At 43.2% G+C, this 25,560-nt stretch overlaps 1 pseudogene; it reads left to right on the forward strand.

The window, feature by feature from the left end:
* The first annotated feature begins 4,290 nt into the window (after window positions 1-4,290).
* Window positions 4,291-23,741, forward strand: LOC124018029 (annotated as a pseudogene).
* The last annotated feature ends 1,819 nt before the right edge of the window (window positions 23,742-25,560 follow it).

The raw sequence follows: 25,560 nt of genomic DNA on the forward strand, positions 1-25,560 counted from the left end.
AAAACTCATAATTCCATTAGCAAATTTGAACCTATCACAGACATTTGTTTCACAAATTTGGGTGCACTGTACTCTACTGTGCTGTGCTTTGATGTCCAAACGTGAAACATGGGGAGAATGACATTCGTATCCATAATTATGCATTTCTGTGTAGTAGAGATCAGAGGCCCATGAGGTAAATCTGTTACCGTAACTCAGCTATCAGGTGTAAATCTACTTCACTTGCTGTAGTTCAATAACCGAAAGAGACTTTTTTTCAAACTTGAGGTGTCATGTCATAGCTGATACCCCATTCTTTATGCAGACATCATCTAATCAGAATTCGGAGCAGGTATTTAACGTTTTTGGAAAACGTGGTCACATAAAAATGACCAAAGTTTGCATCTGGACAGTTCTCCCACTAAATTAGTTTTTGTACTAAAAGTAGTCCTTGTGTATAGACTTGCATGGTTTGTTGAACTTTGAAATCAATGTTTTTTGTTTGGTATGCATTTTCACGTGAACAACTGAGTCAAAGCGGCATTCCGTTACTGTGGAATTGCCTTTTGTCTAAAGGATCGAATACCTAGGAGCCACAAGCAACAAGCAATCCTCTCAGAAAGAAGCTGACATGGTAGAGAAACGCAGCCTGGTCGCTATGCTTTTCAATGGCTCATCACTCTTTGTGGTTGCCCTGGGCGAATGTCAAGTTAAGGTAGCTTTCAAACAGGGTCACTCACTGGCAGGGAGGGTATGGTATTATTTGGAGAGATTGCATTAAATAATGTCCTCTTCCTCTGCTGCCCTACATATCAGATCTGCACATTCTGCAAAGGCAACCGGGTCTGAACTGCATTGTAATCTCTCTCTCTATCTGTCTCTTTCTGTGTGTGTACTTGTGTGTGCCTCTAATCCTGCTGTCTAGCTGCAGTGTATGTGTGTGTGTGTGCATTTGTGTATAATCCTTCTGTGCCGTGTGTATATGTGCGTCTGTAATCTGGCTGTGTGTGTGCATGTGCGTAGGTGCAGTGTAGTTTAATCCTCCTCTGAATGTGGGCATCTGTGCACGGGAGGGTGTGTGCATTCATGTGCGACATGTGCACTGCATTTCAGTATGTGTAAAACACAGCAGTAGTGAGGTGAAATGAGGCCTTGATCATGGGATACTTGGCTTGATCTCTTAATTGGGGAGTTGGGGGCGTTGTGAGAGGCAGTACCTCTGTAGAACAAAGGGGACGGGAAAGGAGTCTGATTAACATAATCCCCTGCCCATCACCCCCAAAATCCCTTGGAGCTATAGCTAACCCAATGACTGGTGGGTGAAGTAGGGTGGGGTTGAGTGAGGGTACACTGGTTTAGTCATTTACTCCACAAGTGTTTAGCGTTCTAGTGCTACAGAGTACCACACAGGCAAAGACTGAGCCACTGCCACGCAGCAGCCCCTGGACGGATATGCATGCCTATTTATAGCTAATCCTGTTTCGGTGAGGTCGTGCTCTCTACTGTCCCTGAGACGGAGCAATCGGAGTTAAGCGCCGCTGGCGTGCTGTCGTCGTGCAAGAGAGGGCTGGCAAAGGATGAAGCTAGGCAGCAGACCGGGCTCCATTCGTGTGTGTGGCCGTTGATGGGCAGATAGACAGGGCTCTTCTGGATGTTTCTGACATGGCGGATTCCCTTCACCTCGGCACACGAGCTCTGCCCCACCGGCGGGCCCCCTCTGTGGCTCACCTGTAAGTGACTCCGCCTTGACATGAACTATCACATCAAACCAACATAAACAATCATTTCTGGGCTCTTGGGTGATTTCTTGTATCTCATTGGATTTGCTGATCATTTTATTAGAATGACTTGTTTTTTTGTAGAATTCTGAAATGATTCACTTTTTGTTGATCAAAATTAGACATTTGCATTACCAGTTGTGAGAGCTTTTTAGAGTTAGAATAGAATTTTAAAAAGCTTTGCCAATTGTTTATTTATCCTTTTGTTGTATGTTATTTGCTCTGTCACGCTAACAACCCACGCACATGCTCACACTGTCGTAGCAACACATAAAACGTTATTAATATATTCTCTGTCAGAATGCATTTACTGATAGTTAGGTACCACCATAATAAGATTAAGCATCTATGTAGCTGGAAGCAACATGACACGGCTTAAAATGTTGCCATGTCACCAGCTGTTTGAATCGACGTGTTTCCGTGAACCTTAACGCTGTTTTTTACGGAATTTAAAATCAAAACATTTTCATTCGATGACGTAACGACGTGGGAATTGTTGGCTTTTTAAATTTATTTTTTTACAAATGTATTAGTAGTGAAGTCATCACATAAAGAAGAGAGATACAGATAGAGGGGCATGCAGACAGAAAGGGCTCTAGTGAGAATTTAACCCTTGCCCAAGGGGGGGTGATCGGAAGTCATTAGAGGTGCCATTAGACCCGACTCAGGACTATCATTTCAATTAGACTTCAGGATTATGCCTGTTGTTGTAGTATTGATGGCCTCAGTCGAGAAGGAAAGCTGTCCAAATGAATGACTTAACCTCCCCAACTTTGACCTTTACAGCAGAAATCCATTGACTAATTTTCTCCTGTTGTCTTTGTTGTTATGGAGCTTTAATTCTTTATCCCCTTTCCCTTTGAAGTGTCATCGATTCATCATACTTTAATAACACACACACACACACACACACACACACACACACACACACACACACACACACACACACACACACACACACACACACACACACACACACACACACACACACACACACACACACACACACACACACACACATTTGTGTTTCTCCAGCCTCCATTCAGCATTAAGACAACAGAAAAAGATCATTGACGAGAGAGTCTGTTTTTTTTGTGCTTGCCTTTACAAGGTCTTTCAATCATTTTCATAGTAACTGAGATTCACAAAGACAAACGTGTAATGGACGGAAGGGAAACACATGCATGCTCATCAGTGGGGTCATGAGGCTACTTTCGTTCTGTTGAAATGCAACTAACATCCGCACATGTTTATGGCTGAATTCTTTCTGCGGGCAGTGTATGAATTCAAAGGCAGAGAACGCCATAGACAGAGATCCTGGGGGAAGGTCCAAACTGATATAAAAGGTCCTGACATTAAAGAGCAGAATGCTTCCAGCCAAAATATATCTTAGGCCAATGCTCTGTATCCTGTGAGTCATTTTTATAGAAATATTAATATTTTATATTGTTCACATTATTGCCTAGATTCGACACACATTTTCTAATGACTTGCTCCCTGAAGTTGTAGCGTGTCCCGAAGTTGATGAATATAACTTAATCAGCTTCGGTCCGCGATTTGGCATGATTACACTTGCAGTGTCACTAGATCAAGTGGAAGGGGGTCTCATCCCGCAGGACTACATTGCAGACCGATGCCAGATCTTACAACGCCTGGATAGGTATTTAACACATACGTTTACCACATCTTATCATATAGCAATCTGATGCCTAACTGCACAGTTGATGACGTGGCACGCAACAATTGGTTGCCGCAATGCATCTAGACGGGCAGGAACTAATCCATCACTGTATTTTACAGGTGACCCTGTGACGTTATGTGTGTTGTTGTATTGTGGCCCAATTAATCTAGGCTATTTAGGCTAGAATGTGCTCAAACCATTTGGCTATAGCTCCACGGCTCTAGTTTGTCTTGTAGTGAGATCTACATAATCAAAACGTTTCACCAAAAACAAACCTTTCACCGGACGAGGCTGTGAAAGCGTATTTAGTGCGGCAATTTCCTTAATTAAATAGAAAGCGCTCACCTGTTTGTGCTTAAGGGCATAAAGTAGACCTCAGAATATAATCAAAATTGTCAAGAGAAGATTGTGTTCCATGGCCATTCGGTGTCAAACAGAAGTGAATAAAAACATCTGGTGGCCTGTGTTATCTATCCAGTGTTCCTTCCTCCCTTGAGTAGGAAGTTCAGTCTACCTGTAAAGGTTTCAACCAAGGACGGGTACATTCCAGAACACGGTACATTCCCTGGTTGCGCTTGTAGGATATTCATCCTAATTCAGTGCCTTTTAATTGGTCTCTAGTCTGCATTTTGACAGATGTAATTCACCACAGGCAAAGTAGAGCTGAATGGACAGTGGTAGTGAAAACGCTCGTGAAAAAAATGGGGTGGCTACGTCTTCACTTTTCCACAGTGTCTCCCCATCACAGTGTTAGTGGCTCTCTCGGGGAAGGCAAGCAGTGACTGTAGAGCGCACCGATGCCACAGATTGTCTAATTAGATTAAGGAAGAAGCTTTCCTGAGATAATCATTGAGCGAGCCTTTTTCCCTCTAATGAAGCCTGCGTCGGTCGAGCGTGTGCACTGAAGGTCAAACCTTGATTTTCAAAGGAAGAGTTGCAATTTGGACGTAACCCTGAGAAGGGTAACTATCTGGATACCCTCTGAGAAGTGCTGGTAGATGCTCCTAAGGGGATGTTTCTGGAGTTCTGTGAAAGACACTGCCTTCCCTAATCGGACCTGTGGTCTTACCGTCATATACCTCCTGTTGCTATGACGATAGGAAAAGGGTGGATTTCTAGTAAGTACACTCAACCTTTTGGTCAACGCAGAGGCAATCTCTAAAATCAATAGTGAGTGTCAGTATTAATTGCTGTACGGAAAATGTGTCATGTCTCTTTAATAATACTCAAACTGGTTCCATCTGCTACCTTTGTAAGGCGTCGTCCAGTGTCACTTGTTAGCCGTGCTTGCACGGTGTCTATCCTCTAAGGGGCTATACTTCTTATTGCTCCGTGTGGATACAAATAAGAGAGGCCTGATGTCTGGTGTTTGAGTCTGGGCCTGCTAATCTGGTCTCCCTCCGTCACAGACACTGTCTGATCAGCTGTAAATTACAAGACTTTCTCGACCACCGAATCGACTCCAAGGATCGATGTTTTCAGGCGTCACAGTTTTCATTGCAAGGCACACCCCACCGTGCTGACAATTAGTTGCACCCTGTGTGTTATTATTAGCCCCACTAGGCTTAGATGTGTCAGTAAGGATGAGCAGATAGGTCCTCAACATCTTTGGGTCCTTTTTACAGCGTTTCGCTTCAAATTTCAAGTACATAAAGTCAAGTACACTTTGCCCAAAGCTGATTATTTCAGGGCCAATGTGTCAGTTTTTAAATGTAACTGAACTCATTTGACTTTGCAGGGCCTTGTGTTTGAAGCCAGCTGTCACTTTGTGTACTGGCCAGTGGGTGTGAGGGTCAGACAGGCTCACCCCTAACAGAACTCTCACTTCAAGTTGATTGAGTCAAAAAAAACGATTGATTGACTGAGATGGGATGTCTAGAGCTATACCAGAGACCATCAAAATGTCCTCATCATTTCAGGAGAAGGGGAATGATTTGATGGTCTTGTCATCGTAGAATTCTGGGTGAATTCTTCCTCAAATAGCTTTTCTATACAGAGGCGGTGCAGAAGTTTGGCATAAACATTGCTAACATTGCTTTAACAGACGTGTGTTTCAAATGGTAGATTCCATATGTTGCTGGGAGATCCTGTGTGGCTCAGTTGCTAGAGCATGGCACTTGCAATGGCAGCGTTGTGGGTTTGATACCCACGGGGACCATTATAAAACAAATATGAAAAGGTCTGCACTCACCACTGTAAGTTGCTCTGGATAAGAGCATCTGCTAAATGACTGACATGAAAATGCAATGTAAAATGTTTAATGCAAATGTGTTGATCAGTAGTATGTTGACGGGAGTATCAGTGTACCTAAATGATTTGGGGTTCAATGTTATTCTTTATTAGTGTGACTTTACTCGATAGCATTTCAGCCATATGCGGGATCAGGTTCCTCATGTCAACATGAACGACTTCAGAGATAAACGGAAAAACCTTTCCTCAATGTTTTTTTTTTGTCTTTTCAGATGTAGCCTTGTGAGGACTTGAGCCAACATCAACAGCCAAGATGAGAGAGTGGGCTTGCAGGAATCACATTCAAATGGCTTTCTACATGTCCAAGTCATGCTCTAAGGAGTCAAGCGACGTACACCCCTGAGAAATAACAGCAGTTTATGGGAAATAGCGTATTTTGCCTCTGAGGATTTTACTTGCCTTTTTGGGAAAGCCTCTCTCCACCACCCTGGAGTGGTGCGCTGTAGAGGAGACATGGCCAGCAACTCGTTCCGTGGGTCAAAGCGTGGTCGACATGCACAGGCCAATCATGATGTTGGAGACTTCAACTGCTCTCTCAAGGAGCTGCGGTCCCTCATGGAACTCAGGGGACCTGAGGGAATAGCTAGAATCCAGGAATGTTACGGAGATGTCGAAGGACTCTGTACCAGACTAAGAACATCACCTATTCATGGTAAATATGCTGCTGAGCATCTTGCTTTGTATTTTTGTTCTTTTTTTCAGGTCTGGTGCTTCAGACACCAATTCTCCTATTACTCATTGGGGATAGGCTTAACACCAATCAGCCTTTTGGGGGCCCTAAGTGAGATTTGGTTGGAGCCCCCTGCAGCGAATTGTAATAATTTACAAATTGAAAACCCCTAATTGAAGTAATGGACGTATTCAATTAATGAGTTGATTGCCGATTCATCTGGTGGCTGAAATTAAATTGACGTCAACCCGACCCCCCCCCCCCCAATTACAAGTTTGTGGTTACATTTTGAATACAATAACAATTCAAAATAGCATCTACAACTGCCATGCAGAATGATTCTAGATACTGCATTGATTCCATTGGAGTTGTCATGAGTTGCTCCTCCTACACCAATCTCAAGCCTTTTAGCACAATGTCTTGTTGAGTTTATTGAGGGGAACTGGTGTGGACTACGGTTTGGGCTCTGAGTGGAAGGCACTCTGCAGGGCCTGGCTGTCACTTCTCTACACATGGGGATAACTCACACTTTTCACGCAGCACCGATGACAGCTGTGAGTCTCTGGGTAAGGTTCGAACAGATTTCCCCACCTGGTTTGTGCAACATTTGCCCATTTTATTATTTTCAACATTTTTCAAGCGCTTTCAAATTGGTTGTTGATCATTGTTAGACAAATACTTTCAGGTCTTGCCATAGACTTTCAAGTAGATTCAAGTCAAAACTGTAACTTGGCCACTCAGGAGCATTCGCTTGGTAAGAAACTCCAGTGTAGATTTGGCCTAGTGTTTGGCCTAGGTTATTATCCTTCTGAAAGGTGAATTAATCTCCAAGTGTCTGGTGGAAAGCAGACTGAACCGGGTTCTCCTCTAGGATTTTGCCTGTGCTTAGCTGCATTCCGTTTTCTTTTTTATCCTGAAAAACCTTCCAGCCCTTAATGATTACAAGCATACCCATTACATGATGCAGCCACCACTATGCTTGAAAATATGGAGAGTTGTACTCAGTAATGTCTTGTATTGAATTTGCCCTAAACACAACACATTGTTTTCAGGACAAAAAGTGAATTGCTTTGCAGAATATTTTTTTTCTGCACAAGCTTCCTTCTTTTCACTCTGTCAATTAAGTTAGTATTATGGAGCAACTACAATGTTGTTGATCCATCATCAGTTTCCTCCTCTCACAGCCATTAAACTGTTTTAAAATCACTGTTGACCACATGGTGAAATCCCTAAGCGGTTTCCTTCCTTTCCGGCAACTGAGTTAGGAAGGACGCCTGTATCTTTGTAGTGACTGGGTGTATTGCTACACCATCCAAAGTGTAATTAATAACTTCACCATGATCAACGGTATTATTTTTACCCACCTACCAATAGGTGCCCTTCTTTGTGAGGTATGGAAAACCTCCCTGTTCTTTGAGGTTGAATCTGTGCTTGAAATTCAATGATCGACTGAGAGACCTTACAGATAATTGTATGTGTGGGGTACAGAGATGAAGAAGTAATTCCGCTTTGACATTATGGGGTATTGTGTGTTGGCCAGTGACCAATAATCTCAAATGCATCCATTTTAAATTCCGGTTGTAACACATCAACATGTGGGAACTGTCAAGGTGTGCTAATACTTTCTGTTGACACTGTACATACAACTAATACATTCATTCGTAAACATGTATAAGCATTAAAAGCATTACAACTAAAATCCTTTTTTATAATTCAGAAATATGCATTGATACGCATTTACTAGCAATTATAATGGCTTTTCATGTTTTTGCCAGTTGTAGGCTGTTGGGAAACAGGAACCAGCTTTACTCAGACCAAGCCAATTTATAAATCCCTATGTGGATGGAATGATGTTAGATGTTGTTTGGCTAACATGTTGGCCATGAACCTTTTCCCATGTCGATACTGCTATGCTTGTGATGATGCCCTGTTCTGCTCCAATCTATACCTGAATTTGTCAGTAAAGAGCACACATAGCGTACACAGGCCAAATTGTGACAAGCCTTTCAGTGCTGCTTCTCCATTGTCCTTCTGCATAATCCCGTTGGTGACCTTTTGGTGAACTCTTAGGGAATGGGATTTGAATGGGATTCTCAGGTTCCAAAAACATTTCTAATCCTGCCGCATACATGATTCCCAATTTAAGACTGTATAAGAAAAGGAGTACAGTTACAAATCCATGTGGCACACACACATACATTTTGCACTATAAAATGCAAATGGCAGGTGCTCGTATAAAGGCACCCATATACTAGGTTCGGTTTGCTCCTGGCAGAACGTCTGTGCCTCGCATTCTCCCTTAAATGAGAAAAGAGTGGCAATATAACTGTTTGTCCTTCTTGAGACGCCGTAGCAACAAGTGCACCTCAAAATAGTCTGAATGAATCGAAGATAAGTCCGGAAATCTGTAATACGGCGATAGGGTGAAGAATCACGGCAGGTTTTTGTTTTTCTCCCTGAGTTGGAATCTAACCTTAAAGCGTCAGAAGAAGCAGCATTGCTTAGAGGGATTTAGAGGGAATAAGCATACTAACCCAACTCAGGTCAGAGAAGGCCAATGCTGTGCTGCATGGAGTCACAAAAGCAGCCATTGGACCCCTACTGCAGTGATAACAATGACGTCATCAGTTCTCCAGGGGGAACGCAAGATAGGTCACGTCTCATGATATTAGTTCAAAGAGCTGCACTCTTACTCTTTGATTACAATTAAAGTTCATTCTAATTTAGTTACATCTACCAGTCTCCTGGAGCATAAACAACATAAAATATATATATTACTCCCTTTCTCCTCATTTTAATGGTATCCAATTGGTAGTTACTTTGAATTGTTTTGTGCAGAACTGTTTTGTGCGGCTCATATGATCAATTGTAGACCATCTCTCCTCACCCGATGAACTTTCCCGGTTTGTTTACTCCGTTTTGTGTCCGCAATCAGCAATGCTTGTCATCTGGAACCGCTTAAAAAAATGAAATCCAGATGTTCGCCACAACAGAGAGCAGCGAGAATACATGTCCAACAAAAAGGTTTTGGTGTGGGGTGGTTTGGGGTGGTGTGGGGTGGTTTGGGGTGGTTTTCTTATGACGCGTGCTGTTTAACGGACTGTCGAGTATGTTGTCTGAGGGAAGATGAGGGCTTGTGCATTTCGAAAGTCACTGATTCCCTGCTGTTGACCTCGGATGCCTGTGCTGACGACCCTCGTGGCAACACTTCAGGGGCTATATTCACGGCCCTCTTTTGTCATGAACACAGCCTCATGCAGAGCCACCTCAAAGGTCTGAAGCGTCAAGTTCGAAAGCCTCCGAAAACAAGCCAAGCTTACCATTCTCGACAGGTTCTGTCTCTGCCGTTCCATCTAGAACAAATCTAAACACAGGTCTGCACTACATTGCTCTAAAAAGGGAGCTCAGCCAGGAGAGAGTCATGCATGCATTTGCTAATGTTTGAATTCTAGACAATGCAAATGCCTTACAGTTGTTCATTATCCCTTTCCCTCTTTTGTCTCTAGGTTTAGGAGGCCATGCCGACGACATTGCCAGGAGGAAAGAGGAGTTTGGACAAAACGTTATACCTCCAAAAAAGCCAAAAACATTTCTCCAGCTAGTGTGGGAAGCGTTGCAAGATGTGACGCTAATCATCCTCGAAGTGGCAGCCATCATTTCATTAGGCCTTTCTTTTTATAGACCTCCAGATGCCGAAAGGGAAAGTAAGTATCTCCTCTCATTTGAAATGCCATGTATTCTAATTGATTCATCACCACATGAATATTTACTCAGTCAAATACCAAATGATCAGATTGTTGCTACTTTGCACCTGTAAACTTCATGCATGCAGTCATACAATTTCCGCGTGTCTGATTGTTTATTGAACAGATACTTTGGAATTCATCGGAGGCCAAAACAAGTAGCCTAGATCTAATTTCAGATGTTTTACTGCGTCTTCCCGAGGGTGTTTACAAAGTTTTGTTTGATCTCATGTCTCTGACTTTATTGGCACAAAGAGATATCAATTGGTACAAAATGTGCGTAGCCTGCCCATTGAATAATCACACAGGGATTTAGTCTGGTACTCTTGATACACTTCAATCAATCCATAATCCCATTCTTCAAAGGACTCTTTAGAGGCATAGTGAGTAGCCAGTTTTACTTCCTGCGATCAAGACAGTGATATTTCCTGTCTTATAATCATTGTAGGTTACTTTTGTAGGCTACTTTCTGTTGGCCTCACTGTAGCTGTCCCTTTGGATAATCACTAGATGGCCATGCTACCAACGACAACATTGGCAATGTCGTCAGAATGGATTAGCCATTTGTCCTCGATTTAGGGTTAGGCCTAGGCTTAAAAACACTTCTGGAGGGATTGCATTGTACTTCTGTTCTTTGTAGCATGTCCAGATAGTGACAACTGTCCCTCTTTTTTTCAGATTGTGGAAAGGCAGCGGGAGGGGTGGAGGATGAGGGGGAGGCAGACGCGGGCTGGATTGAGGGTGCAGCCATCCTCCTGTCTGTCGTCTGCGTGGTCCTGGTGACAGCGTTCAATGACTGGAGCAAAGAGAAGCAGTTCCGCGGGCTACAGAGCCGCATCGAACAGGAGCAGAAGTTCACGGTGGTCCGCGGAGGCCAAGTCGTCCAGGTCCACGTGGCTGAGATCGTAGTCGGCGACGTTGCACAAGTGAAATACGGTATTGGTCCTGAAGGAAGAGTGACCTGCGTGTGTGTGTGTGTGTGTGTGTGTGTGTGTGTGTGTGTGTGTGTGTGTGTGTGTGTGTGTGTGTGTGTGTGTGTGTGTGTGTGTGTGTGTGTGTGTGTGTGTGTGTGTGTGTGTGTGTGTGTGTGTGTGTGTGTGTGTCCGTGAGAGCTTGCCTTAAAACCAAAGAGCATCTACCATCCTACGTTTGATATAACTTTCTACCCGTCTCTTTCCACTACTCTGAATCTGGGGTTAAATGAGCTAACTCACCCAGCTGGGCTGTCTGATGTTCATGTATGGTGTGAACGTTTTTTTCCCCAGGTGACCTTCTTCCTGCTGATGGTGTGCTGATCCAGGGAAATGATTTGAAAATCGATGAAAGCTCTCTCACCGGTGAATCCGACCATGTCAAGAAGACTTTGGACAACGATCCCATGCTGCTGTCAGGTAATGATGATGAGCCTTCCCCTCTTCATCTCACATGGCTGATGTCTAGATGCAGATCCAGTTTGGATCAAGCCGGGCATCGCCCAGAGGCATCGCTTTCGTTTGTTCTTTCCACTATGAATTAAGGTGGTGGTAGTGGTGGAAAAAGTACCCAATTGTCATACTTGAGTGAAAGTAAAAAATACCTTAATAGAAAATGACTCAAGTAAAATACTACTTCAGTAAAAGTCTAATGTATCAAAAGTAAATTGAATTGCTAAAATATACTTAAGTAACAAAGTAAAAGCATAAATAATTTCAAATTCCTTATATTAAGCAAACCAGTCTGCACAATTGTCTTGTTTTTTAAATTACAGATCGCCAGCGGCACTCTCCAAAACGCCGACATAATTTACAAACAAAGCATTCGTGTTTAGTGATTCCATCAGATCAGAGGCAATACGGATGACCAGAGATGTTCTCTTGATACGTGCGTGAATTGGACAATTTTCCTGTCATGCTAAGCTTTCAAAATGTAATGAGTACTTTAGGGTGTCAGGGAAAATGTTAGGAGTAAAGAGTACATTATGTTCTTTAGGAATGTAGTGAAGTAAAAGTAAAATATGTCAAAATATAAATAGTGAAGTGAAGTACAGACTACTTAAGTAAAAAATACTTTAAAGTACTATTGAAGTACTCTACACCATTGGGTCCCTTTTCTTTTCCATTGTTGTTTTCATTTGCTGTTTAGCCTGGCATCTTATTACTGTCAATCAATCTTCATAAGAGCGCCTTGGAGTTAACAACTACTTGAAACAGCATGATCTTGCTATTCCTGCATAAATACTGTTAGGCCATACTCATGTAATTAAATATTTAACTCATACCCCTCTTCACTTTTCCCAAAAATATAATCAAATTTTATTCGCTTGCTCCCCTCACAAAAATGTTATCCGTTAAACATTTAAATGCATTTCTATGGCCTTACTTGTAAAAGAAAGAAACATCTTTTACTGTCCCATTTCAGTTGGAGATATTATATTTGTCAGGTTCCTATGACCATGTCTCACTGGCTGTCCATGTTTGTCTTTTGTCAGGTACCCACGTCATGGAGGGTTCTGGGAAGATATTGATCACAGCAGTAGGTGTCAACTCCCAGACCGGCATCATTTTCACCCTGCTCGGAGCCGGCGAAGACGAAGACGACGACGACGAGGAGGAGAAAGCAGAGAAGGAAAGGAAAAAGAGGGAAAGGGAGGAGAAGAAGAAGGAGAAAGAGAGGAGAAAGAAAGAGAAGAAAGAAAAGAAGGACAAGAAGGACAAACTGGACAAGAAAAGTATGTGGAACTAGATTCAACTTTTATAGTCATCTGTTACACAACATTTGTAAAAACTCACCTCATCTCTATTGTATTTGGTTGAGACTCACCATCATAGTAGTAAACGTAGAATATAATTGTTTTGAAAAACCATGTCCAACAATATGTGTTATGAGATATTCCATGATGCAATCCTATAGGGCCTACAGATGCTATTACGTTACATTTTGCCAGTGGCATGACATCAAGCAATTTGCCACCATAGAAGGTGTCAGACAAGGTTATTAAAATGAAATAAAATGTTATTTGTCACATGCTTTCGTAAACAACAGGTGTAGACTAACAGTGAAATGCTTACTTACGGGTCCTTTTCCGACAATGCAGAGTTAAAGATAAAGATACAAAATACACAGGGAATAACGAATAACAATAACAAGTAAAAATAACATGGCTATATACAGGAAGTAGAAAATAACATGGCTATATACAGGGAGTAGAAAATAACAGGGCTATATACAGGGAGTACCAGTACCCAGTCAATGTGCCGGGGTACGAGGTAATTGAGATAACTATGTACATATACGTAGGTAGGGGTAAAGTGACTAGGCAACAGGATAGATAATAGACAATAACAGCAGCAATTGTGTTGTGTAAGTATGCATATGTTATGTGTGGGTGTATGTAGGTGTCAGTGTAAGTATGTACATTTAAGTGTGTGTGCATAGAGTCAGTGCTGAGCAATTAGTGCTTTTTGAGGTCGTTTCAGTTAAATATTTTTTATCATAATCACAGTTTTCTATTTCCATGTTTTTTTTAAACATTAAATGCACAATTTTTTTAACCTTTATTTAACCAGGCAAGTCAGTTAAGAACATATTCTTATTTTCAATGACGGCCTGGGAACAGTGGGTTAACTGCCTGTTCAGGGGCAGAACGACAGATTTGTACCTTGTCAGCTCGGGGGTTTGAACTCGCAACCTTCCGGTTACTAGTCCAACGCTCTCACCACTAGGCTACGCTGCCGCACCAAAGGATGCTGACTTAGTCACAGTTGGTTAACATCTCAGTTAGTTAACTGACTGCAGATGGGTCAGTTGGACTAGGGACGTTACCTCTCCTGCCATACCAGGGCTACAAAAAATGTTACCGCCTGTGAATGAACCAACCTGGTGCATAGCTGCTAATTGTGTTAGGGGAGTGTTTTGTTTACGTTTGTCGTCGCAGTATCATTGATCAGGGGATTCTCAGAGTGAGTGAGGACTGTAATTAGGGAGTTAAGACAGAAATGCATGTCAGAGCATTCATGCCTCATAGTTTCCACTTCAGTGTCTAAGGGCTAGCCGTCAAGGGAACTCACATCCAAGGGAACATATTAGAACTAAAAGGGTTTTGCCACTCTGCAATAGTGAGATGCTCTTTGCTGATGTGTAAATGGACAAATGATTAACTGCAGTCGTTCATTTTTTTTCCACAGATAAAAGAGATGAGAAAAACAAGAAAGGTAAGTTTGTCAATGAGTGCGTTTAAATCCACAGTAATAATTTGATATTAAACGGATTATGACAGTAGGCAGATTATGCAATAGTCATGTAAACGCCTTACTTTGCTGATCTTAGTATACGCCGATTTAAAACACCTGGTTTTCCGAGTTATCTTTCAAATTATTACGACATGAAAACGACTTAATTGGCGTCTGATCTGAAAAAAACACATGCTTTTTATACATGCTTTACATGCTTTGCAAAAATAACGATTTCCCTAATAATATAAAGTTTGTATGTGAAATCTACTTCTAAGACCAAACATTCAGTATGTTCCTAGGAAAGACACCAGTATCTTTGTGTATAGATATAGATACTCCACCCAAAGGGAAAATAATAACTTCACCATGATGAAAAGGATATTAAATGTCTCCTTAAATTATTTTTTATTTTAAATGTATCTACCAATAAGTGTCCTACTTTATGAAGCGTTGAAAAACCTCCCTGGTCTTTGTGGAAGAATCTCTGTTTGAAATCCACTGCTCGCCTGAGGGACCGTAGACATATTTGTATGTGCTGGATACAGAGATGGGGTAGTCATTCAAAAATCATGTTGAACATTATTGTTGCACACAGAGTGAGTCCATGCAACTTAGTGTGTGACTTGTCAGGCACATTTTTACTCCTGAACGTATTTAGGCTTGCCATAACAAAGGGGATGAATACTTATTGACCCAAGACATTTCAGCTTTTCATGTTTAGTTAATTGGTAAATATTTCTAAAAACATAATTCCACTTTGACATTATAAAGGTTTCGTGTGGAAGGCCAGTGACAAAACAAATCTTAAATTGAATCCATTATAAAGGACAAAATGTGGAAGAAGTCAAGGGTTGTGAATACTTTCTGAAAGCGCTGTACCTCACTAAGTCCTCAAACTAGATTTGTAGTATATGGCTCAGGTTAGATCTGAAGGGTTGACCAAACTAAACTAAATTCATAGTATAGGGCTCCGCGTTTGTGCATAAGGTGTGTATAGTCTGAGTGTGGCCCTGTGTGTCTCTGACGCCATATGGTCATGTGTGTGTTCCTGTGGTCCGAGCAGCAGGTGCTCTTGACTCCGTTCATGGTGATTAGGACCAAGGAGATTACAGCTCTTAAGCTCAGCAGCTGTTTTTCCCCGTGCCTTTCTTCCCTTAGCTAACAACCTTTATGTACTGTTTTTGGATCAACACACTTACAGACACACATACTGTACACACTTACAGACACACATACTGTACACACTTTACACGCACACAGACTGTACACACTTACAGACACACATACTGTACACATTTACACATACTGTTCACACTTACAGACACACATACTGTACACACGTACAGACACACACACACACACACTCACTCACACATTTGCCTGGATGAACAATGTCCCTTTACTTCACTTACAAAAGATTTGAGTATATAGGGTTCTGGTGCCTGTGTGGTTGTGCTATTACAGAACGTGGGCATGTTTTGGGATGACGGTGGAAGAATTTGTTTGTAAAGAATCTCAGCCTAGAAGGAGCAATAATCCCCAGGCTCGGATTAATTAAGGACTGTGAACCAAACAGCATAGCGTCGTGCGGTGTGTCACACAGAACAGCGCCCCCTATCTGTTTCCAAGTAGTAGCAGTGCCATCTCACAATGAACCCTTACACACCAATGTACTATTTTTCCCATGTCATGCTTTTTTTTATTCGGCTGCATCAACAATCCTTGTTTAAATGTCTTTGGACTCGTCCTCTCCTCTCCCTCAGGTAAGTCTCAGGATGGTGCAGGCGTGGAGATGCAGGCCCTCAACAGTGAGGACGAAGGAGAGGAGAAGAAGAAAGCCCACCCGAAGAAGGAGAAGTCTGTGCTCCAGGGGAAATTGACCAAATTAGCGGTGCAGATCGGCAAAGCAGGTAAGACCATCACAAGGGAATTCTGAATGTTGACAAGTGTGTTTGATTTTCCGTAGCAGCTTGTCCCAGCTTGTCATTATTGCAAATATTTGATTATCTCATTGTGTACAGTACACTACTATCTTTTCCTCTGTCCAGGCCTGTTCATGTCAGGGTTGACAGTCATCATCCTGATAACTCTGTTTATGGTGGACACCTTCTGGATCCAGGGCCTACCGTGGATCGCGGACTGCACGCCCATCTACATTCAGTTCTGCGTCAAGTTCTTCATCATTGGTGTTACCGTGCTTGTGGTGGCCGTACCCGAAGGACTCCCCTGGCCGTCACCATCTCACTTGCGTATTCTGTCAAAGTAGGTATCACTACTTTGTCACTGCTGTGTTACTATAGTATATATCAATGAGTATATATCAATATTACAGACAGGAGCAATTAGGAAAGTCATTGCCAGATTCCAAATCATAGCCTCCTCTCTTCCTCAGAAAATGATGAAAGACAACAACCTTGTGAGGCACCTGGATGCCTGTGAAACCATGGGCAACGCCACAGCCATCTGCTCTGACAAAACGGGGACGTTAACCATGAACAGGATGACCGTGGTCCAGGCTTATCTGGGAGACAGGCACTACAGGGTGGTTCCTGAGTCTGACCTCATCCCAGGCAAAGTTTTGGACCTGCTCATTATGGGCATCGGAGTCAACTGTGCTTACACATCCAAGATCATGGTAAGTGAACATACTTCACTTGAGACTCCGAGTTGAGGTTGTCACCTCTGTCAAACAGAACACAAAGAGATGTGCAATACAGCTCTTTTCATAGCAATCGTTCATTGACATCTGAGCAAATACGTTGAGTGCCAGGTCAGGGATTTCAAGCCAGGGCCAAATCCTCTTGAAATCTGAGAACTCAGACTTTCATTTAAATCATGCATTGATATAATGGGACATTTTCGTACAAAGTATCAGTTATGTTGATTTGAAGTTTGGAACTGACCTTAACGTGTAAATGGTTTGCCTCAGTCTCCGGAGAAGGAGGGCGGGCTGCCACGCCAGGTGGGCAACAAGACCGAATGTGCCTTGCTGGGCTTTGTCTTGGAACTGAGACGTGACTATATGACCATCCGCAACGAGATCCCAGAGGAGAAGCTCTTCAAGGTCTACACCTTCAACTCAGTCAGGAAGTCCATGAGCACGGTGCTGAAGAACGCAGACGGGAGCTACCGCATGTTCAGCAAAGGAGCCTCCGAGATCCTCCTAAAGAAGTAGGCTGGCACTTTCAGTTTCTTGCTTTCCTGCAAATTAACTCTGTGGACTCTCCCAGTATTATTTGTCCCGGAACCTAATATAGATTTCCTCTTCGTCTCATCGCAGGTGTTGTAAGATCATGACAGCCAATGGGGAGGCTAAGGTCTTCAAGCCCAGGGACAGAGACTATGTGGTGAAGAATGTGATCGAGCCCATGGCCTCCGAGGGCCTGAGGACCATATGCCTGGCCTACAGGGACTTCCCCCAGGTCGACGGCGAGCCTGACTGGGAAAACGAAACTGACATCCTCACCGGCCTCACCTGTTTGTGTGTGGTGGGCATCGAGGACCCTGTGCGGCCAGAGGTAAAAGGGCAAGCGGGATATGCATAGGAGGTAGATGTTTGTGGTGGTATAACCCTCAACAATGTACATGTATAATTCCCCTGAAGGGGAGAGCAGGTCTTTCTGAGTGTGTCTTGGGGTGTTAGATTATAAACAAAACACACATTTCCATAATCGGAAAAATCAAGTATTTTTCTTCCACCCTAGGTTCCTGACGCCATTAAGAGGTGTCAGCGCGCTGGCATCACCGTGCGCATGGTCACAGGGGACAACATCGACACGGCTCGCGCCATTGCCAGTAAGTGTGGCATAGTGCACCCCGGAGATGACTTCCTCTGTATAGACGGCAAAGAGTTCAACCGACGAATAAGAAACCAACTGGGAGAGGTAATATTCCTCTCTTTCTCTCACAAAATGAATCTGTTTCTGTGAAAAAAAACAAATGGTGATGATAGAGTGACCCAAAAAACAATCTACTTCCAGATTGAGCAAGAACGCATTGATAAGATATGGCCTAAACTCCGTGTGCTTGCAAGATCCTCACCCACTGACAAACATACTTTAGTAAAAGGTACGTTTGGGGGGTATTTTTTTCATTTATCACTACAGATACATTTTTCGGTCTTATTATTATTATTATTATTATTATTATTATCTAAAGAGATGATGCTTGCCTCTGTTCACAGGTATAATGGATAGCACTGTACTAGAACCAAGACAAGTTGTTGCTGTAACAGGAGATGGCACTAATGACGGCCCTGCCTTGAAGAAAGCGGATGTTGGATTTGCCATGGTACGGTGTCTTTTTACTTCAAGATTTGGCGTATGTTATACCCCATCGATATTTCATCAGGATGTTGTCTCTCTGATTTGACCAGACGGGTACCTTTGGTCCTGCGACTAATGCGCTGTGACATGCTGTGCCCACAGGGCATTGCGGGCACGGACGTAGCCAAAGAGGCCTCAGACATCATCCTGACAGACGACAACTTCAGCAGCATCGTCAAGGCGGTGATGTGGGGGCGGAACGTCTACGACAGCATCTCCAAGTTCCTCCAGTTCCAGTTGACAGTCAACGTGGTGGCCGTCATCGTGGCCTTCACAGGAGCATGCATCACACAGGTGAGACACTGTATTGCTGTCATGTCCATCCTACCCATCTTGTTTTTCTGCATCAAAAGGGGACGCATCGGTCAACTAGAGAACGGCTGACTCACTATAGGGAGTTTTTCTAATCAACTCTACAAGTTACAACGGTCTTTGAAAAGTGAGGGGCTATACATAAACCAAACTACATCTCCCCCCAGGACTCTCCTCTCAAAGCTGTCCAGATGCTGTGGGTGAACCTGATCATGGACACATTTGCCTCCCTGGCCCTGGCCACTGAGCCCCCCACCGAGTCTCTGCTGCTGAGGAAACCGTATGGCCGGAACAAGCCCCTCATCTCCCGCACCATGATGAAGAACATCCTGGGCCATGCTGTCTACCAGCTCACTGTCATCTTCACCCTGCTCTTCACCGGTGAGTAGTGTTGCAAAGGGAGGGTATATTACTGGAAATTTTCAAAGTGGCCCTTTTGGGTAATTCAGATTATCACAGGTGTCTGTAATTATGTATGGCCCTATCTGTGGCCTAATATATATAAAATAATCCAATTAATGAAAACATTATCCTAAGAATAAATAGTGAGTTCAATTGGTGTTTAAAATGAAGTGTTCAGCAAGCCTGTTCCTGGAGAGCTACCGTCCTGTAGGTTTTCACTCCAACCGTAATTTTGCACACCTGATTCTAATAATTAGCTGGTTGATGAGGTGAATCATGTTAGTTACAGCTGGGGTTGGAGCGAAAACCTACAGAAGCGCAGCTCTCCGAGAACAGGGTTGGAAAGACCTGGGCTATAGGCTAGTCCTGGAGCAAGAGTTTTTGGCCTACGCCTAATAAATAAGTAAAATATTCGGAAGAAGCCTTTGACTCTCCTCCTGAACTGCCACTTTAGGCCTACACAGCACCACCATTGGTTAGGCAGCACACACACACAAAAAATTGATCAGCAAGAACAGAGCAGGCCCGGGCTCAGGGAGTAATGGACGTAATGCAGCCTAGTTGTATTTGTACCATCCCAGCAGCTGTCTTAGAAATATAACTTTGCTCTGTGCCTCTCAGAGGATGCACTTCGTAGCCTATAGCCTATTGATATTGCCTGCCCAGCAGAGAATCAGAGATAAGGGCAGCATCAAGCGCACAAAGATAAACAGCTCAAACACTGAGAAATATTGAGATTTCATCAATGACAAATTACATGACCCTCCCCTGAACTAGATAAAAAATATATATATATATATTTTCCTTGATTGAAATTCTAAAAGCATGACCCTCCCCCATTTTCCTCCAGGTAACCTTTCTCTATATTTCGATCCATCCCTCGACAGTGGTGTAAAGTACTTAAATATGGCGGACTCACTAAACACAAATGCTTTGTTTGTAAATTATGTGTTTGAGTAGGCCCCTGCCTAACCGTTAAAACATTTTAAAATCTGTCTGGTCTCGTTTGCTTAATAAACTCAGCAAAAAAGAAACGTCCCTTTTTCAGGACCCTGTCTTTCAAAGATAATTAGGTAAAGCACAAATAACTCCATAGATCTTCATTGTGAAGGATTTAAACACGGTTTCCCATGCTTGTTCGACGAACCATAAACAATTAATTAACATGCACCTGTGGAACGGTTGTTAAGACACTAACAGCTTACAGACGGTAGGCAATTAAGGTCACAGTTATGAAAACGTAGGACTCTAAAGAGGCCTTCATACTGACTGAAAAACACCAAAAGAAAGATGCCCAGGGTCCCTGCTCATCTGCGTGAACGTGCCTTAGGCATGCTGAAAGGAGGCATGAGGACTGCAGATGTGGCCAGGGCAATAAATTACAATGTCCATACCTTGAGATACCTAAGACAGCACTACAGGGAGACAGGACGGATAGCTGATTGTACATGCAGTGGCAGACCACGTGTAACAATGCCTGCACAGGATCGGTACATCCGAACATCACACCTGCCTGAGGGACAGGTACAGGATGGCAACAACAACTGCCCAAGTTACACCAGGAACGCACAATCCCTCCATCAGTGCTCAGACTGTCTGCAATAGGCTGAGAGAGGCTGGACCGAGGGCTTGTAAGCCTGTTGTAAGGCAGGTCCTCAATAGACATCACCGGCAACAACATTGCCTTTGGGCACAGACCCACTGTCGCTGGACCAGACAGGACTGGCAAAAAGTGCTCTTCACTGACGAGTGAAGGAATGAGCGTTACACCGAGGCCTGTACTCTGGAGTGGGATCGATTTGGAGGTGGAGGGTCCATCATGGTCTGGGGTGGTGTGTCACAGCATCATCGGACTGAGCTTGTTGTCATTGCAGGCAATCTCAATGCTGTGCTTTACAAGGAAGATATCCTCCTCCCTCATTTGGTACCCTTCCTGCAGGTGCATCCTGACATGACCCTCCAGCATGACAATGCCACCAGCCATACTGTTCGTCTGTGTGTGATTTCCTGCAAGACAGGAATGTCAGTGTTCTGCCGTCACCAGGGAAGAGCCCAGATCTCAATCCCATTGAGCACGTCTGGGACCTGTTGGATTGGAGGGTGAGGGCTAGGGCCATTCCCCCAAGAAATGTCCGGGAACTTGCAGGTGCCAAGGTGGAAGAGTGGAGTAACATCTCAGAGCAAGAACTGGCAAATCTGGTGCAGTCCATGAGGAGGAGATGCACTGCAGTACTTAATGCAGCTGGTTGCCACACCAGATACTGACTGTTACTTTTGATTTTGACCCCCCACCCCCCTTTGTTCAGGGACACATTATTCAATTTCCGTTAGTCACATGTCTGAGGAACTTGTTCAGTTTATGTCTCAGTTGTTGAATCTTATGTTCATACAAATATTTACACATGTAAATTTACTGAAAATAAACGCAGTTGACAGTGAGTGGACGTTTCTTTTTGCTGAGTTTATAAGGAATTTATACTTTTACTTTTGATACTGAAGTACATTTTAGCAATTCCATTTACTTTTGATACTTAAGTATATTTAAAACCAAATACTTTTAGACTTACTCAAGTAGTATTTTACTGGGTGACTCACTTTTAACAATTGAGTACTTTTACCACCACTGCCCTTTGACATAAAGTGTATACTATATATGAATACATTTTTTTACTCAAGTATAAATTATCATAGTTTCCATAGATTGCCAAAGATTCCGGTAACTTTGGTAAATTACCAGTAGCTTTGCAAACCTACCAGGTGAGTACCGCATGGGTTGAAATTAGTTAGTCGTGCCAATTGGACATCTAACTTTGTCCTTTATGAAGATATGAAAGCAAATGTATTGATCTAATAAATGACTTGATCCGTATTGCTTCCGTATTGTCTCCAGTGGGCCTTGTTATTATGTACCTGTATGTTGCCACCACAGGAGAGCAGATTTTCGACATTGACAGTGGGAGGTATGCGCCTCTCCATGCCCCTCCCTCGGAACATTACACCATTGTTTTCAACACCTTCGTCATGATGCAGCTCTTCAATGAAATCAACGCTCGCAAGATCCACGGCGAGCGTAACGTCTTTGACGGCATCTTCAAAAACATGATCTTCTGCTCCATTGTGTTCGGAACGTTCGTCATCCAGGTGAGCTAGCCTTCGGATCCATACAGGATATCCACACAGAGGAGATTTCATATTGGACAGAAAATAACATTGCTCTCGAATCACCCTGTGTTTTGTTGTCTAGATTGTGATCGTTCAGTTTGGAGGGAAACCTTTCAGCTGTGTGGGCCTCAGCATCGACCAGTGGCTCTGGTGTGTGTTCTTGGGCTTTGGCTGTCTTCTATGGGGCCAGGTGAGATTCTCACAGGTTTCTAATGTCTTCCAAAGATCTCCTTGACTATTATGAAGCTTTGTCACAAATGTTTTGTCACAAATTAGTGACAACATTTGAGTTCCTGTCTGTTCATTTCTAGGTGGTCACCACTGTCCCCACCAGTCGACTGAAGTTCCTGAAGTCTGCAGGTCATGGCACGCAGCAGGAGGAGATCCCTGAGGATGAGCTGGAAGAGATGGAGGACCTGGACGAGATCGACCATGGTGAGATGGAGATGAGAAGGGGGCAGGTGCTCTGGTGCAGAGGCCTAGGCAGGATCCAGACTCAGGTTTGTTTGATCAACTCTAAGTTACATCTCAGCTTACAATCATCCCTCAGCTTTACACCAAACCAAGGATTCAAACTCAGGATTGTGCTTTAACTTTCGATGGGGGACTCGATACTAAAATTTGGACTGTCTTCATCCCCAAACCATCTAGATCCGCGTAGTGAATGCCTTCCAAGACACGTTGTCCCCCTACGAAGGCCTGGAGACCCCTGAGTCCCGCAACTCGATCCACAACTTCATGACCACCCCGGAGTTCCGGATAGAAGACTCGGAGCCGCAGATCCCCCTCATCGACGACACAGAGGGGGAGGACGATGCTCCCACCAAGCGCAACGCTGCACAGACCCTGCCCCCACCCTCGACGCTGGCAACCCTTTCGTCCACGCCCAACCAGAACAATAATGCTGTGGACAGGATCATCCCCTTATACAAAGAGAGCCCAAAGACTGGCGGGATCCCCCAGAGTGCTGCGCTGCCGCCGCGCCCTGGGAGCCCGCTGCACAGCCTGGAGACCTCCCTCTGAGCTGGGCTCGAATACCAGTAATTACCCACTCACCTCAGCCCACTTAACAATACCAAGACGTGGGGAGAGAGGGGCTTCTGGAAGCCTCATGGGTTTCTGTTTTTACTTATATGTTTGGTTCCTAAAGCATTTTTGGGTCTTGTATCGAGGAGAGATGCACATTTTGCGTGGAAGAATTATAGACCTTTTTTATTTATTAAATGAACAGAACAGGAGACTGGTATGCATTGCTGTACATCAGCAGTACTTCTAAAGAATTCATGCATTGGCTATTTATATTTTAATGATTTCATTCATGTTGTGAAAGCAACCCTGTTTACACGTTTGTGAAACTTTGACTGTCCGTGAAAAACCAACGTTATAAAATATGTACAAAGTGGGGCTGCATACTGCAAAATGAAAAAATACATAATGTATTTTAGATATTGCTGTCTTTTAGGAGAAAAGTAAGGTTTCTGTTGAAACTGAACTAACATGCCTGCAGGTACTATTTGGTGTGTTTTTGTCTAGGTACATAGAAATATCTAGTGAAGTAATAGGAAATTGGTTTTAAATGTTTATAAGAAGATAGGAAAATAACTGGGAAAATGTCCTCAAATATCCATGTTCACACTTCCACACTGTAAATATTAAAAGACATGCTCCGGTACTTTGGCGACTAAGAAATCGTTTTTTAAACCTCCAGCTTTGGGCTGGATGTGTCAATATGTAGTACATACCTGCATAATCTATGAGCATAATTACTATCTTATCTCAATTAGCCAAGAAATCCTTATTTTGAAAGTGGTTGTTTTCTTCAAGTTTTGCACTGCAATTTTCCCAACACCCCCCCACACACGTGGGTCACCCCCATAGCAATTCAAGTTCTAGCCAATGAGCTTCAGCATTTGAGTGACAGCTAGCAGGAGGCCTGCCCAGTGTTATCCAGATGAATTTGCAGGGCAGGCCCAACAGCTCAGAGAGAGAGAGAGAGAGAGAGAGAGAGAGAGAGAGAGAGAGAGAGAGAGAGAGAGAGAGAGAGAGAGAGAGAGAGAGAGAGAGAGAGAGAGAGAGAGAGAGAGAGAGAGAGAGAGAGAGAGAGAGAGAGAGAGAGAGAGAGAGAGAGAGAGAGAGAGAGAGAGAGAGAGAGAGAGAGAGAGAGAGAGAGAGAGAGAGAGAGAGAGAGAGAGAGAGAGAGAGAGAGAGAGAGAGAGAGAGAGAGAGAGAGAGAGAGAGAGAGAGAGAGAGAGAGAGAGAGAGAGAGAGAAATGACATGGTGCACATTTCCATACATATGTGACGTAGTAAGCAATCTTCAGGGACCACTTTCGGCTCGTGAGTGCTGCTACTTTCAGAACTACTGGCTAAAAAAGTCTACAAAAGTACCGGAGAATCTCTTTAACGTTGTTCCAAAACTCAATTTCATGACTACTGGAAAGTGGTGGAGCTCCTATTTTGTGTCCTTAGAGTGCTTTCAATCTAGACCACTGATCATAAGCACTGACCACTGATCCATTGAATGGCTCATTATGAATCCAGAATAAGACCCATACGTTACAGAAAAAGAGAGGAGAGACCCGTTGCTGTTTCAGATGTTTCCCTAGAGAACATTTCGTAAAGCGAGTAGATTGTCATTTTTAGGATTTTGAAATCAAAGAGAAAGTTGTTGTTGTTTGATCAAAAATAACCTCATTGAAAGGAATTCCATTTATTGAACGGTTCTAAGGACCTGAGTGGTATTTCACAAAATAGTATCAATGGGTTCGTCCAGCTAACTGAAATAACTTGATTCTCCGTATCGTTAACGTGTACAGTGCGAGTTGATTAAGTGATACTCGTTTCATTTGATCTCTCTCGTGACCTGGGAGAATGTTGTATTTTTAGCTGACTAACATGTTGAAACTGCTTTGTGAAATACCCTCCAGGAAACTGACAATACTCAAGACAAAAGATTTTCGACTCTCAGCACAGAGTACTTTATTGCACTAAACCTCCTTTAGGGAGACTTACATTTTGTAAAATATAGCCTAGATTTGTATCTTCTT

The sequence above is a fragment of the Oncorhynchus gorbuscha genome, unplaced genomic scaffold (assembly GCF_021184085.1).
Source record: "Oncorhynchus gorbuscha isolate QuinsamMale2020 ecotype Even-year unplaced genomic scaffold, OgorEven_v1.0 Un_scaffold_3753, whole genome shotgun sequence".
In the NCBI taxonomy this organism is placed as follows: domain Eukaryota; kingdom Metazoa; phylum Chordata; class Actinopteri; order Salmoniformes; family Salmonidae; genus Oncorhynchus; species Oncorhynchus gorbuscha.